Raw genomic sequence first — 15,294 nt, 5'->3', positions numbered from 1 at the left:
CGTCTCAGCCTCCCAAAGTGCTGGGATTGCAAGGCATGAGCTGCCATGCCAGGCCATAAATTTATCTCTATATAAAACAACGTTCTATATATACTGGGGAGAAAATAGTTTTAAACAACCTTGATATGAGTTTTAGAAAACAAAGACATCAGGCAATGGAAATAACTGTTAAAATGTTAATAATTACTGCCTTTCATTAAACTTATGCATCTGCACTACATATTAATTATGTGACAACAATTAAAATGTCACTTTCCAGAGAATCAGAATTTCAGATATAAAAGCCCACGTAATCCAGGCTCTCGGTCCAAATTGCACAAATGTAATAACCAGTGCCGGTTCTTCAAAGTAGGCCCATGGTAGTGCTTCTGTATTATTACTAAAGAGATAAGATAGTTGCTCATCCAAAATGTTCCTAAAGTAGTGCTTGCTTTGGCACCACATATACTAAAATTGGAATGATACACAGAAGATTAGTATAACCCCTGTGCAAAATGTTCCTAAAATCTATAATACACCTGATTTTCCCAGTAAAAGTCACCACTTTAGATCAAGGTGCAAACACTCATATTTAAATGTGTTTTTTGCCTTAAGTGATTTTGTCAGATTGCCCTTAAATTCTTTAGCAAGGCTCATAAAAAGCAGCCATAGATATAAGATTTAGAAGGACTAAATAAAGCCTAAGACTATAGGCTCCTATCGAGCCTACAAGTAAGGATTTGGACCTGTATTAATATTCTGTTGCTGCTATAACAAATTACCACTTAATTACCTCTTAATTAAGAGGCTTAAAATACATTTATTATCTTATATTTCTATAGGCCAAAAGTCTGAGTATGACTGGGTTCTCTGCTTAGGGTCTTCCAATTCCAAAGTCCAGTTACCAAGCAGCCTGGCTTTTTGTCTGGATGCACTGGGGGACAACCTCTTTCCAGACTCAAACAAGTTGTTTTGTGAAAATCAGTTTTGAGCAGGTGTAGGACTGGAGTCCCCGTTTCTTTCTGGTTGTCCTCATGTTGCAGAGACCACCTACAATCCTCAGCTTTTGAACTATTGGGGTTTGAGTCTCCTCCATCTCAGAGGCAAAAGATGTATAGAATCTTAATCTGCTTCTTCCTGCTTTGAATCAATTTCTTTTCCTTCCTCTTCTGCCACTCTCTTCTGTTCTTAAAGGATTCAAGTGATTAAATTGGGCCTGCCCAGATAATCCATAAAAACCTCCCTCTTTTAAAGTCAATTGATCAGTAGTCTTGCTTATATCTTTGAAGTCCCTTCTCAGAGGTAGATAGGCTAATATTTGAATAACTAAAGATAAGAACCTTGAAGTATCATCTTTAGATTACTGCCTGCCATAGAATCCCAGAAGCATATCTATTGCACTGGGTGAAAACTAGGGAAAGGAAAACCAGCTTTACCAGAATTAGTTATGGAAGCAGCCATTAATCCAAAACTACTTTTTAAAAGAATTTTGGACTTTTTTTGTAGTTTTTTTTTTTTTTCAATGTGAGATTTGTTTTATAATTTAAACTTCCTCATTACAGAAAATTTGAAAAAATAGAATAAAAATACAAAAACGTCACTGATGGTCTCAACATTCAAAGGTAATAACCTTGACATTTAATGTGCTTCTTTTCACACACTTAGAAAGTTTGGTGTGCCTGCTTCATAATTTTGTATGCCTAAGCAAAATTGTAATCACATTTCTTTGGATTTCTAAATGGTAGAAAACTATCTCTGGGAGAGTTGTTCCCTGGAGAATTTTTGGGAATTCAAAATCAGATGTTTATACCTATCATTAGTGATAATAATTAATTTGCTTTCCTGTTGAAAGCTGCATACATGGGTAGAGGAGAAAGCAACTCAATCTTCCTAAAGGTTTAATCAAATGGCCAGTTCAAACAGATGTGGTGCAGTAAGATGGTGATTTCTTCAAATCTTGTGATGCAAGTCAGTGATATGTTTGTTATTATGAAAGTTCTATTCAGCTCTTTAATCTCTAAATGTCCGAAGTCTTGAATTGTTAATTTGGAGTTTTCACTGTCAACTGGAATATGATTCCAAATAACTTTATGAAGTATACAAAGGCATTTAATTTGACTCTTAATATAAGTAAAAGTAGTTTATTATTGCCTTCACATTTAAAATACATCTTAGCTGGATATAAAACTTATTGCATTACAAACTTTTCTGTCAAAACTCTAAACAATCTATCCAATTTTGGCATTTGTTAAAAAGAAGACTGAATTCAGGATAATTTGTGTTCTTCTGAGATAAACAGAATTTTCTACCTGGATGCATATAAAAGTTTGCTTTAATGTATCATTAAAATTGAAAATGGTTCAAGCATTTTCTAAATATAGTTATCTTTTTATGCTTTTTTTCTTGCAGCAACAGTATTTTTATCTATATCGCGAGTTTTACAATAAATCACAAATCAGTTTTATATTACTACTTCTGATTATTTTGGTATTATCTTCACTGACACTGACACTGACACTGACACTGACACTGACAACTGACAGATTAAATCTTTGCTTTCCAGCTCCATAGGTGTTGTATTCCCTGTCACTGTTTTCATCTTTTTTCCCCTTGTACATTGTGGGAGAGTGACTCTGAAGGAGTGACTCAGGTATTCCACAACATTGATCCAATTTCTCAGTGTCAATTCAGCTGTTGCACTTTCACTTTCCCTGAAAACAGTTTCTGTTTCATAGAATCTATTTCTTATTAAAGATGTCAAGTAGGGTTCTATAATTTCTTTCCAATTCTTAGAGGAAATGATTTTCAGAATTTCTGAATCTTCAAGATATTCTCTTACCATTGTTTCACAACATTAATTCATAATCCCAGGTTGTCGGTATGCATCTCCTAGAAAGGTGAGAGCTATATCCAGTCTGTATTTGCCAAAAGGCAATGTATAAGAATATCTTTGATCCTGTTATCTGTTCATTCCAATGCCAATCAACTCTCTTCAATGGCAAACTGAAAACATAATTGAGGCTCTAGATTTTAAAACAGATTTGCTTTGTTAACAATACTTTTCTAGCAGGCAGCTCTTTCAGAAGAGCTTGTCTCCTACCTCTAGCTTAATGTTTCTCTGATTAGGTATAAAAACCTAATCTTGAGTACCCTAACTACAGTTAGCATGGTCTAATGAGAATTCAGAAAGACTTAGTTTTGAATTTCCACTCAATTACTTTCTAGTTTTATAGCTTTGAACAAATTTCCCAATCTCATTGAATTAGTTTTGCAATCACCTACTTCTCAAGATGGTCATGTGAATTATATGAAATGGCACATGTAAAGCTCATGACACTGCCTAGACCACATAGAAGAAAATAAGCTTAGTTATTATTACATTCAGGAGTGATGAGTCACCATCAGTTACTCTTTCTTTTTGTCTAGGTTCTCCTCCTTAATGTGCAGATTTCAGCTAAATATAAAAATCAAATTTATACTGATGGATGTAATGGGGAGGGGCTAAGGTCAGTATGTTGCCTCGGTAAGTGTCATACTCCCAGGACAGAGACAGTTAATTGCCTTTCCTGTGGATATAGATCATGAATTCAGGAACCAAAAGGCAGAATGTGTCTCCTAACAGATTGCAAACATAAGGCTGTTTAAACTATGACTTTTATTTTTCAATCCCATTTCCTCGGGCTCTTTGGCTGTAGTAAATCCCTCAAGGTTATCATAATACATTAACAGTCATCTCTTATTGTTAGTGTGAATTTGTAATATGTGTATACCCATTCCTTAATAAGTATATTTGTGGATAGCTGTTCTACTTCACAGGGCTGTTGTTAGATGCCATTTTGGAACAAAAAGCTATATTTTAATGAAATTTTCTTATTTAAAAATTATTGATGTCATATTGCTGCATTTCCAGTGGGGTCTTTTACAGATGGTAGTTATGAGATAAATTAGTCAAACTAATCCAATACTGGATAGGAACAAAAATGAACAATTTATTTACTCTATTACTACATAAAACCTATAGTATGCTACTGGGCATTATCAATCTCAGAAGGAGGTGTAGCATATAACACCTCTCATGTTAGTTGGACCACAAAAACAGTTTGAGAGGTGAGTGAGTAGCTGCAGTGAGCACTCTGAGTTCTGCTGAGAAACCTTCGCGTCCCCTTGTTGGACACTGCGCTCCATCTTCCAGCTTCTGCTCATTTTTCTGCTAAAACTTCTCAGCTGAAAATGACTTCTGGGGATCTCTCTGAAGCACTAGAACTATCTTTTCAGTTGGAAGAGCTAGAAATGCATGGCAATTTACATCCCCATTCAATCCCACTTCTACCCACTCCCAACTGTTGACCCACAGCCAATGACTGGTGCCAAGGTACAAAAGCCCAGCCCTTTTGTTGAGAAAACTCTCAGCCATAATCTAGACCTCCCAATGGATCAGGGTGAGTGTAGGACATCTCTTGAAGTTATTAATACAACCTTCCCTGGAGACCGCCTTCCCTGCTCTACTTCCCTACATTTGCACCTCCCAGCAGTTTCTTCTTAATAAGTCACTTGTTCCTAAATCCTTGCCTCGGGATCTCTTTCTGGGAGAACACAGTCTAAAGCAGTATAATATTTTGGACCTTTCACTTCAGAAAAATAATTGGAAATACTGTTGTACAGCATGATAATTGCCTTCAGGATACCCAAAAGTGGGTTTTAGAATCTGTGCTTCAACAAGCAGCTCAAGTAATTTGATGCAATTTCATGTTTAAGAATAAAGTAACAAGAAGTATATATTAATTAATATTAAACATGCATTTATAAAGAAAGCATTTCACAATTGCTAATTGGTTTCAGCCTCTATTATTGCTTTCTTCAGACACATTTCTGTGCTTTCTTTTGAAGCCTTTTACCCTTTTTTTTCTCAATTATTTTAAGCAATCACTTCAGGAAAGTTTCACTACCAAGAGTAAAATTTATATTAACCTATTTGAATTTCAAATAATAGTCTATTAGAGCTGGGTGAGACCTTAATGATCATATATTTTAACCCTGTCATTTCAAAGATGAGGAAACTTAAATTTAGAGAAGAAAAGTTATGGCCCAAGGTCACACAGAGCCATCCCTTGTCTTTTGAATGTTAGTCAGATATTTAATCTTTACACAAGGGTGCCTTTCTAATTTTACAGATAATGAGTGAGCTGGAATGCATTACATTTCTGGACTCTTCATTTTAGCTACAATTCTATTCACAAAAATGTGATCATTGCTTTACATAGAACTCTTATTTAACATTCTAAGCTCCACAAATTGAAAATTGATTTTTCTGTTTATCTTCAAAGGAAGAAAGAAAATATTTAAAAATTCATATATGCAGCAAAATGCAGTGAAAATTACTAACGCTTGCCATGATTGCATTTAAAAATGTTTAGCTATTGTAATAAACAATATTAGCCCCAAAACAGAAACTCTTCTTTGTTCAAAAAACACAGTTTAAACATGGAGAAGGAATAATTAAAACTTCTCTATTGCTTGTGTAAAAATTTTGGTGCAAACAAAGATAGTTTTGAGAGGGAAAGAGGGTGCTATTAGTAAGTATGCTGCATCTGTCCCAGCATATTGGGATCTGTGATCCTTCTTTCCCTAACCATACAAATTGTGCCTCCTCCACAAAGAGTTCCTCATTGATCTTACAAACAAGCTCTTTTTTCTCATATGACCATTTGTCCTAGACATTTCTCTTTCCTTTCTGGTAAGTTATTCCCCCTCTCCCACTCACCCCCTTTCTCCCCCATCCGCACCACACACACACACACATTCAGTCCATTTTGTATCCTCTACACTGGCTAGACTAGGGCATTGCTCATCACTGATGCCTTAGAAAATAATGTTTCCATTTGATTACTTAAGATTCAATCATATACAAGCTACTAGACTTAACCTGAAAATAACACAATTGCATCCAGTTAAGCCAAACTCAGTCCTCTTTCTGTATTTTGTTTCCAAACATAGAGATAATTAAGATGCTGCTAAGAAGTGGCAACAGTCATTTGCTACACACATACGAAAGGACTGCCAAAAAAACTTCTTAAAAAACAAAATATGGGCCAAGCGCGGTGGCTTACGCCTGTAATCCCAGCACTTTGGGAGGCTGAGGTGGGCGGATCACGAGGTCAGAAGATGAAGACCATCCTGGCTAACACAGTGAAACTCCATCTCTACTAAAAATGCAAAAAATTAGCCAGGCTTGGTGGCACAAGCCTGTAATCCCAACTACTCCGGAGGCTGAGGCAGAAGAATGGCGTGAATCCAGGAGGCGGAGCTTGCAGTGAGCAGGGATCAGGCCACTGCACTCCAACCTGGGTGACAGAGCAAGACTCTGTCTCAAAATATGTGTGAGTGTGTGTGTGTGTGTGTGTGTGTGTGTGTGTGTGTGTTTGGCTTATTTATTTCTTACATTTTAGATTTTGTGTTAAAGAATTCAGAAGCATTATAGGTGTTTAGTGACAAGTCAGATCATTCACTAGTCTCCTATTCCTTTTTTGCAACTCAAGCTAATTCTAATAGCTAATGATTCTTCTAATTACATTATAAGCTCTGTGAATATTGATCTCAATGCAAATAATGGGAAAAATTAATGAATAGAAGCAAAATAAAAAGATATTGTAAAATCTCTTCTTTATAATACCCTTGCATGTAGTATAATTCTTTTTGATACTTACGGTAATCGGCATCTGTCTCACTTGTTCTACTATAATAAGACTGATTAAAACATCAGTCCATAGAAATTGAAGCAATATGCAATTATTGCACTGAGGCATTCATATTACAATACCATTTTACACTCTTCCTCATGGAGTTTGAGTGAGTTTCAACTGTTAAATCAGCCACTTTAGGAATCAATTTCTGTTCCACAGACTTCAAAAAATTATCTAATTTAGGTTTTAAATTTATCTATATTTCCAAATACCAGCATCATCATTTGGAATCCCTTGGCCTTGTAAGTACTTGTTGCATGTTCAAGAAAAGAGAAAATGGCTCTAGGGTATTAAAAATTCAATAACCAGAATCAATTTTGCTAACTATCCTTGTCCATAATTAGCCTAATTTGATAATTTGTAAAGCCTACCACACATAATTCTTTAGTAAGCAATTTTGCAAATATTTGCAATGAGAAAGGACATATAGGATATTTAATAAGTATTGAGCAGGTTTTTAAAGGCTTTTTCATGTATTATATCATTTTATCTTCAAAATAACTCTTAAAAGCAGGAATTATCGCTTGCTACTGAGATAAGAAAACCTAGCTGATACAGGTTAAGGTACTTGTTCAATGTCTACAAGGCCACAAAATGGCAGACCTATGCTTTGAACACAGATTATTTTCTAACTACAATCCCATGCTTTCAAATATAACAAAGGCCTGTGAACTCTAGTCATAACTGAAGCACATTTTGAAATTGCTTGTATCTCATTTCCTTGTTTTTAACTATATTAATTTTATTATCAGTTAACTCTTGATGTGAAAACATGTGTTACACTAATTGGGGGTAGCTAAAAAAATAACCTTGAAAATTCAAGCCTATGTGATTTGGGGTAAGTCAATGTCACTATCTATTATCTTCATCTTTAAAATAGAATCCACTTATCTGCTTCTCAGAGTTTCGAAGACTAAGTGATAAAGTACCTGGTATAGGATTTTCTTTCCTATAAAATAATGTTCACATGTAAGATATTCATTGTTGTTATAAGACTAGATTGAAAATTTACTGCAAATTCTTAGCTAGGAAATTTTGTTTGCACAAAGTAACAATAAAGCGAGTGTTTACAAATCAGCCAATATTTTATATTGTTATGTTCTGCATGTCAAATTTCATAACTCCAAATCTGCACATGAAATCCTAAATTCCTAAAAGGAGCAAAGGTATCAGAATTTTTTTTAAAGTCTCAAAAATTATTTTTGTCTAAATACTTTCTATATGCTGATTGTATTTCTTTATAATAGGGCAGACTTGTCAGCACGAGTAGCTCACTGAAGGTCATATATGCTAGGTTACAACATCAACGTACAGCTTCTATCAACTGTGAACATGTGTAGGACTAGGTGTTATTACTCAACAATTTGGTGAGAAATGGGACATTATTAATTGAAAAATATCCATTTGTGAGCATTGATTTTAAACTTGGCAGAGAATAAACCATTTATTTCCCACTCCCTTCTTCCTCTGTAGAACCTAAGAATTTGCATTTTGCAAAGCATCTAAGATGGATGAGCCAGAAAAATTAAGCACTTTGCATAGAGGGCAAGACCCAGAGAGGCAGAGGGGATATTATTTTTGCACGTTGCAGTGCAAATAGGCTCCATCCTAACAATGACAACTTCAAGTGTAGGGAGAAAGGATGGCGGTCAGTTGCCATGAAAATGTATTAAGTATATTTCTGCTCTTCTGGGACAACAGGCACAGGAAAATGCCATTTTTATACTACTGGTAAAATAATTTTTGTCTACATGTATACCACTTTTCCTATTATATGATGTGCAAGACCAAAGGCAAATCATGTCCCATGCTCATCCCCATTCTGAAATATTTTGCACACCCGCATCAGTACTTCTGTATGTTTTCAAAAACATTTTGTAGCCATGATTGTATTTAAAATATTAGTGTGGTTACTTTGCAACTTAACTATAAATTGCTTAAAGTCATGAAATTGCTTTCCATTCATAGTAACTAAAACCACTTTCAACATGCTAGGAAAAAAGTGGGTGTCTAGTTGGTGTTCTGTAGATACTTCTTTGCTTGCACACTGGTTTTCATCCTATGACCCTTTACCCATTTCTATTTCTTGTGATCTCTGAGCCACAGGAAACTGATTTATATGAGCTGCATCACTCAGGCCCTCTTGCCATATAGCTTTCCACAGGGTTCAGCCAATGCTAGGTGCCAGAGAAGAGCAGAAGGCCGAGAAATGGAGACATCAAAATATTTCTTTCCACCCAACCCCACCCCCAGATTTCCCTGTGGTATCTTCCTTGCTGAGAACCTGGTAGACTCTGTGTTCCTTTATAGGAACAGCTCCTATTGAGCAGTCCCTCCTCTGAGGCTTCAGCCATTGCCCCTTCTGCCTTAAAGTAGCAGTGGTTTCCCTGTCGTTCCTTTCCCATTCTCACTGCTTATTAAATGGCCCCATTCGTTAAATTCTTTTAGTCAATCTCTTTTGTATGAGTTCACTATTTCTTGGAACTCTGATACAGCTTGTGAACATATATTTAGGTTCCAAATCCTTTTGAATGTGATATATGGTGGTGTCTTTCTAACTAATTTAATACATTATTTTTTAATACTTTTAAATTTTTCCATAGGTTATTGAAGTACACACGGGATGTGTTTCTGTTTGTTTGTGTTGTCTATGATTTCTTTTGTTTTGTTGTCTATGATTTCTTTCAGCAGTGGTTTTTAGTTTTCTTTGTAGCCATCTTTTGCCCTCTTGGTTAGATATATCCGTAAGTATTTTATTATTTATTTTAGTTATTTATTTATTTGAGATGGAGTTTCACTCTTGTTGCCCAGGCTGGAGTGCAATTGCTCAATGTCGGCTCATTGCAACCTCCGCCTCCTAAGTTCAAGCGATTCTCTTGCTTCAGCCTCCCTAGTAGCTGGATTACAGGTGCCTGCCACCACGCCCAGCTATTTTTTTGCATTTTTTAGTAGAGATGGGGTTTCATCATCTTGGCCAGGCTGGTGTCAAGCTCCTGACCTCAGGCGATCCACCTGCCTCAGCCTCCCAAAGTGCTGGGATTACGAAAGTGAGCCACCGTGCCCAGCCAGTATTTTATTTTTTTCTCTACAGCTATTGTAGAAGGGCTGGAGTTCTTGATTTGATTCTCTGTTTGGTTGCTGTTGGTGTATAGTGGAGCTACTGATTTGTGTACATTAATCTGGTGGGCGAGCTGGGCTTGAGAACTTGCTCCAGGCTACCTGCCACCCAGCTGTGAAAGAAAAGGGTTTTGGTTTTCTCGCCTGTGGAGTCTGCACACCGGATTCACGCCCTCCCCTGAGTTCATGCCCGCCCCCAAGTTCTGGCGAGGAGGCTTCTCGCCCAGTTCAAATTGGTACAAAGTTCAGCTGGAGGCTTCCTTCTCTCTCTCTGGTGATTTCCCCCCAGCCTCTGACTACTCTGCCCAAAGATTCCTGTGGTGCCTGGCAGGAATGGCCTGCTTAGGGACCCAGCAAGCTCCCAGGGCCTTTCCAGCTCCTTGCTCTACCCCTGCATTTTGCTTGGCTCTCTAAATTGACTCAGCTCCAGGTAAGACTGGAAACTTCTCCCGCAAAGTAGACCTTCAGTTTTCCCACTGGTGGTGCATGTTCTGGTAAGGAGGGTCTCCTGTTCCCACTTCCGCAGTTTGGGAACTCACAGTATTTGGGGTGTCTCCCTGGTCCTGCAGGAGCAGTCGGCTTCCTTCAGAGGGTCTGTGAGTCCTCTTGGGATGCCTGGTTTGTTCTTGCAGTTGTTCTGGAGCTAAAATTCACAATGTGAGCCTCCACACACTGCTCTGTCTGTCTAAGTCAGAGCTGCAATCTAGTCCTGCCTCCCGTCCACAATGATGAGTATACTCTCAATAAATTATTTTTAAAGGAAAAAGAAAATATTCTTTTGTATCCCCCACTATCACTTAAACATATTCAAACATCAAATAAGCTATAAATAACTTAAAAATACAACAAAATGATTTATTAAACAAAATTGGTAGTTTTATACCAACCAATTAAAAATTCAAATTAATAACATTTGCTATGACAAATGTTTTGCAGAAATTAAAAAGCTATTTCAAATATGATGCCACAAATACACTTATGAACTTTATGCAAATTTATGGTCTTTTCTCCTTTGAGAATTTTATGTGAAAGACATCACTACCTATGCAAGACATCAGGTGGAAAACGTTGGTACCATCTTGAATTATTCTCATTCACCCTCCCCAGAATTCAATTGCTCCACTTCTAATTTTAATGCCACAATAACATTGCAAGTTACCATTATTTGTATACTGTATTATTATATCAATGTAATGTTTCATCTAATATTGTCCTATTCCAAACTATTCTCCAATTTGAATCCTGTGTCATTGTTATTGCATGCAAACCTGTATGTCATGTCACCTCTTTTCGAGACCACTGATGGTCATTTATTACTTCTTTGATAAAGTCAACACCCTTTGCATAGCGGTCTCATATGATCTGACCCTTCTTTGGAATTCCACTACAACAATAAGAACCAACATCTTACACTCAGTGTTCCAGTCATTCTACATATCTTAACATTACTCCCCAGGCAATTCTTTGTTGTGTGGGCTTCCACACTTGAAGTTATCTCCCTAACACATGTTTTCCATTGCTCTTTTTTTGCCTGGCATACTACTCCAATTCATCTTAAGAGTCTCATTCTCTAGGACTCCTTCTCTTAATCTTACTTGGATCTGGTTTAAAAGATCCCACCCTTCTCTCTCACACACTGTTAAAATGTTCAGTTCACACATCTGTATGCCTTCTCTTAGGCTCTCTCTAGACAGAAAATATATCTATCTTGTTGACAGGTTTATTTCCAGCCTTTGGCATGTTTTGGGGATATTTGTAATTGTTGCTTAACAAATGAATCAATATACAATAAAGGAAACATTGCATTTGAACATACAGCCACATTTTTTACAGTGATTTTTGGTTTTTTTAATTTAAGATTTCTCCATTTTTATCTCAACATATTTGAATTTGAAATGATAAAGGCTCAGTACCCATTTCAAAGTTCCTATTTGTATCTTCAGATACTATATGGAAAAGAAACTTTGGATATTTTCATTCTCTTAAAATTCCAGATAGTGATAGGGTCTTTAAAAAGCCTTTAAAAAAATCTAAAAATTGGACCAAAAAAAATAGGCAAATCGAAAGAAATATTCTCTTACCAATTACCTTTAAAAGACACATCCTGGTGTCTTGTATATTACTAACTAGTAAAATAACATTTTACTTGTGATTTTATAATCTGTGTAAAGCTACAGATAACTATAAATAAAATAAATTTAATTTCATTCTATATAAAATTTCAAAATGGTGGCTAAAATAACACTAATCTTAAATTTTCCACAAAACAGAAATAAAAAATGGTCATACAGTGAAATATTTGTTGTATTAAATTATATTATTGAAGAGGTAATTTCTATACATAAGAATTTCTAAATATTTTAATGAGATGCATTCAATATGCTGCTAACTCAAATTACAAATAATGTGTACAGTGTACCTACATTTTTTATTGAAAACATGATAAACTGATTTGAAAATAAGTTTATATGCAATTATAGAATGATATGCAAAACAATCTTAATAGATGCATCTTTAGATGACAGGATAGCAAATATCCTTTTTTCTGTGTTATCTGTAATTCCTAGTTTTGCAGAATAATTATGAATTATTTTTAAATAAAATCTTAAAATATTTTAAATTAGGAAAAGAGTTGCTTCTATGTCACTACAAATCTATATACTTCTTGAATGAAAGCAAAACCATTAACATAATGAATAGTTGAAAAGTGCAAGCAAAATCATTATTGTTAAAATCAGTTTGATTACTATAAATCAAGAGAAAATAGAAAACGTTATCTAACACATATTATTTAAAATACAGTGTATCTGCTCTTTTTCTTTTTTATAGCACCACAAAAGGTAAATTCACTGTCATCTTGAACACTAATTAAGTCTATTTTAACCATCCTGATATTATTAATGCATGAACAGATTACTATAAATGCAAGTATAGATACTTTACATTTTCTGCTAAGTAAATATGCTGTTCTTCCTACATATAAAATGATATTTGCTTTTATTTCTTTCAAATTGTATATGGACAGGGAGTATTATCTTCTCTAAAGAAAATCTATTCTTACTTATTTTTTAGTTAGGCTTTCACATACCTTTGGGAGTGACTACCGTAGAAGAAAATTTATTATTGTTGTTATCATTATTATTGATTATTAATTAAAGCCATATATTTGCCAAGCTTTCCTACTCTCATCATTGATCTTACACAGTAAATTATGTCTATGAAGCAATATTTTATGTAACTATGTCTAATATGCAGTTATGATGACATATGGGTTTGCCAACTTCTTTTATTTTATAATTATATTAAGTACATAAAAATATGAACCTGACTTCTTCATTAAATTGATTTGTAGATAATTTCTAAATTGGTACTAACTTGTAAAACCCAAATAAAACATCCTGGACTTAAAATTAAGTGCTTAGCATTGAAAATAATGATCTATTTTTGCTAAAATCTCAATATTTATATCATATTGGACATTGACTGGCTATTAAAATTCAATCCCAAGATTATTTTAATTATTAATACTACGAATAAAATTGAAAACAAAGGAATTTATTCTACCTTTATAGATTATGCAAAAACAACTGAAGGCTAATGCTAAATTATTAAATACTAAATAAATCCTCCCAGAAATAACAATGTATAATGACACCCAAGTTCATAAGATTCCTGGGAATAACAGAATATTCCATCTTCAAAAATTTCTCAAATTATATCTAGTTTTCAACTCTAAATTTGCAATAAAACAGAAATCTTTTAAAGACTGACACTAAAAATTATTTAGATCCTATGGAGCAAAGCTGACAGGAATATACAGGACTCCACAAACTGAGCCTGAAATACTGCTCTCTCTCTCTTTTTTATATATATACTTTAAGCTCTAGGGTACATGTGCACAACGTGCAAGTTTGTACATATGTATACATGTGCCATGTTCGTGTGCTGCACCCACGTCTGGACCTGAATGTTTAGAATGTGATTCATGCATTAAGCAGATATTTTATCACCTTCTTAGAAATCACTGTAATTCCAGCTTTGTAACATGCACACATAGGAAACATATGGGAATCGTGTATGCCATTTTTTCTTTTTCCCTAGTCCTACATAAATTTACTACTATGATTTTAAAGTATAGTTCCAGCAGCATTAAGATAAACTTGGAAATGTGAAAAGGTTGTATTGGCAATTTAATAATTTAGGGACAGATTTGTAATTTGATAATCACAAGTCCCCGGACATACAAATACGCACTAATTGTTGACTCTGGTCATTTTCCCTTATTGTTGCATGTGGTAGCAGGCAAAGCTTGGAGCTCTAGTGGACTGCTTGTGGTGCTAAAGACACCAATCTAAAATTTAAAAACAGTGGAGTTTATTAGAAATTGAAAACATAAATGGCCTCCCCTGGTTGCTCCTTATACTTTTCGGCCTTTTCATTGTCATCCCTAAGGTCTACCGAGAAGCCTACGCTCTCAGCAGGCACCATACTGTACATCACTGAATCAGAGAATTTGTTAATATCTTTATAGTGAAAATATTTAAGCTCTATATTTGATTAGACCCCAGACAGAGTATCATCAAGAAGAAATAGCACACCCCAGAGAACCAAACATTTGTCTCATTTGGCCTATTATCACCTAGTAGCCAGAAAAATGATGCTGCTGGACTCCACATATGGAAAATGCCACAGTTTTAGCTTTTCCCTCTAGATATTTTACTCAGTTGTTTTACCTTTGATTCACATTTAATGCAGTCAATTTATTATTTTCTCCAAGATCTTTGAGCTAAATGAAATCAGGATATTTTGAAAATACTGAGAAATTGATTATTCATTATTATACCTGACATAATAAAAGAAATGAGCACAGTGGCCAAAGTTCTGAGACACTATGGTTCTTAATAAGTCCAATTTATACGTAGAAAGTCAGAGACATGAAGAAAGAATATGGTAATACACAGAACAATAGTATAACTCCAAAGCAAAAGAGTGATTCCCCCATGCGTATTTGCAGCAGTAGAGAACATTGTTCAAATAAGAGAACAAACAAATATTTCATAAAAAAGCAGATGAGATTGATACCAGAAGGAAAGATGGATGGAAAGAAACAAGTATTTGTTCTTTAAAATAGCAATATTCAACATAAATCAAACTTGCCTTAATAATTTATATAACTAGGCAAATGCTATAGAAAGACCATAAAGGCTAAACCCCAATCCCCTAGGTTTTAGACATGTCTAGATTTAGGTAGAAGACAGATGGAGGCTGGGCTTCCAGAGGTCCACTGAAATGTAAACAGATATTGATTACTAGGTCTCATCACTTTAAATGAATTTTCTTTTACTACCACCCATAACAATAACAGCAGGGAGCTGGCCCTAATATTACCCAACCTACTGGACTTATGACACTGGAATCTGACCTAGGAAGCGGCAATCAGGGTCCCTTTTGGAACTTT

The 15,294-nt window shown here is 35.1% G+C and overlaps 1 non-coding gene across 1 annotated transcript; it reads left to right on the top strand.

Annotated features, from left to right (window-relative positions):
- Positions 1-423: 423 nt before the first annotated feature.
- LOC112623937 lies at positions 424-527 on the top strand. Its single transcript, XR_003119280.1, has one exon. It is a non-coding gene; the product is annotated as a U6 spliceosomal RNA (small nuclear RNA).
- The last annotated feature ends 14,767 nt before the right edge of the window (positions 528-15,294 follow it).

The sequence above is a fragment of the Theropithecus gelada genome, chromosome 4 (genome assembly GCF_003255815.1).
Source record: "Theropithecus gelada isolate Dixy chromosome 4, Tgel_1.0, whole genome shotgun sequence".
In the NCBI taxonomy this organism is placed as follows: Eukaryota; Metazoa; Chordata; class Mammalia; order Primates; family Cercopithecidae; genus Theropithecus; species Theropithecus gelada.
This window is presented reverse-complemented; position numbering and strand designations above follow the sequence as displayed.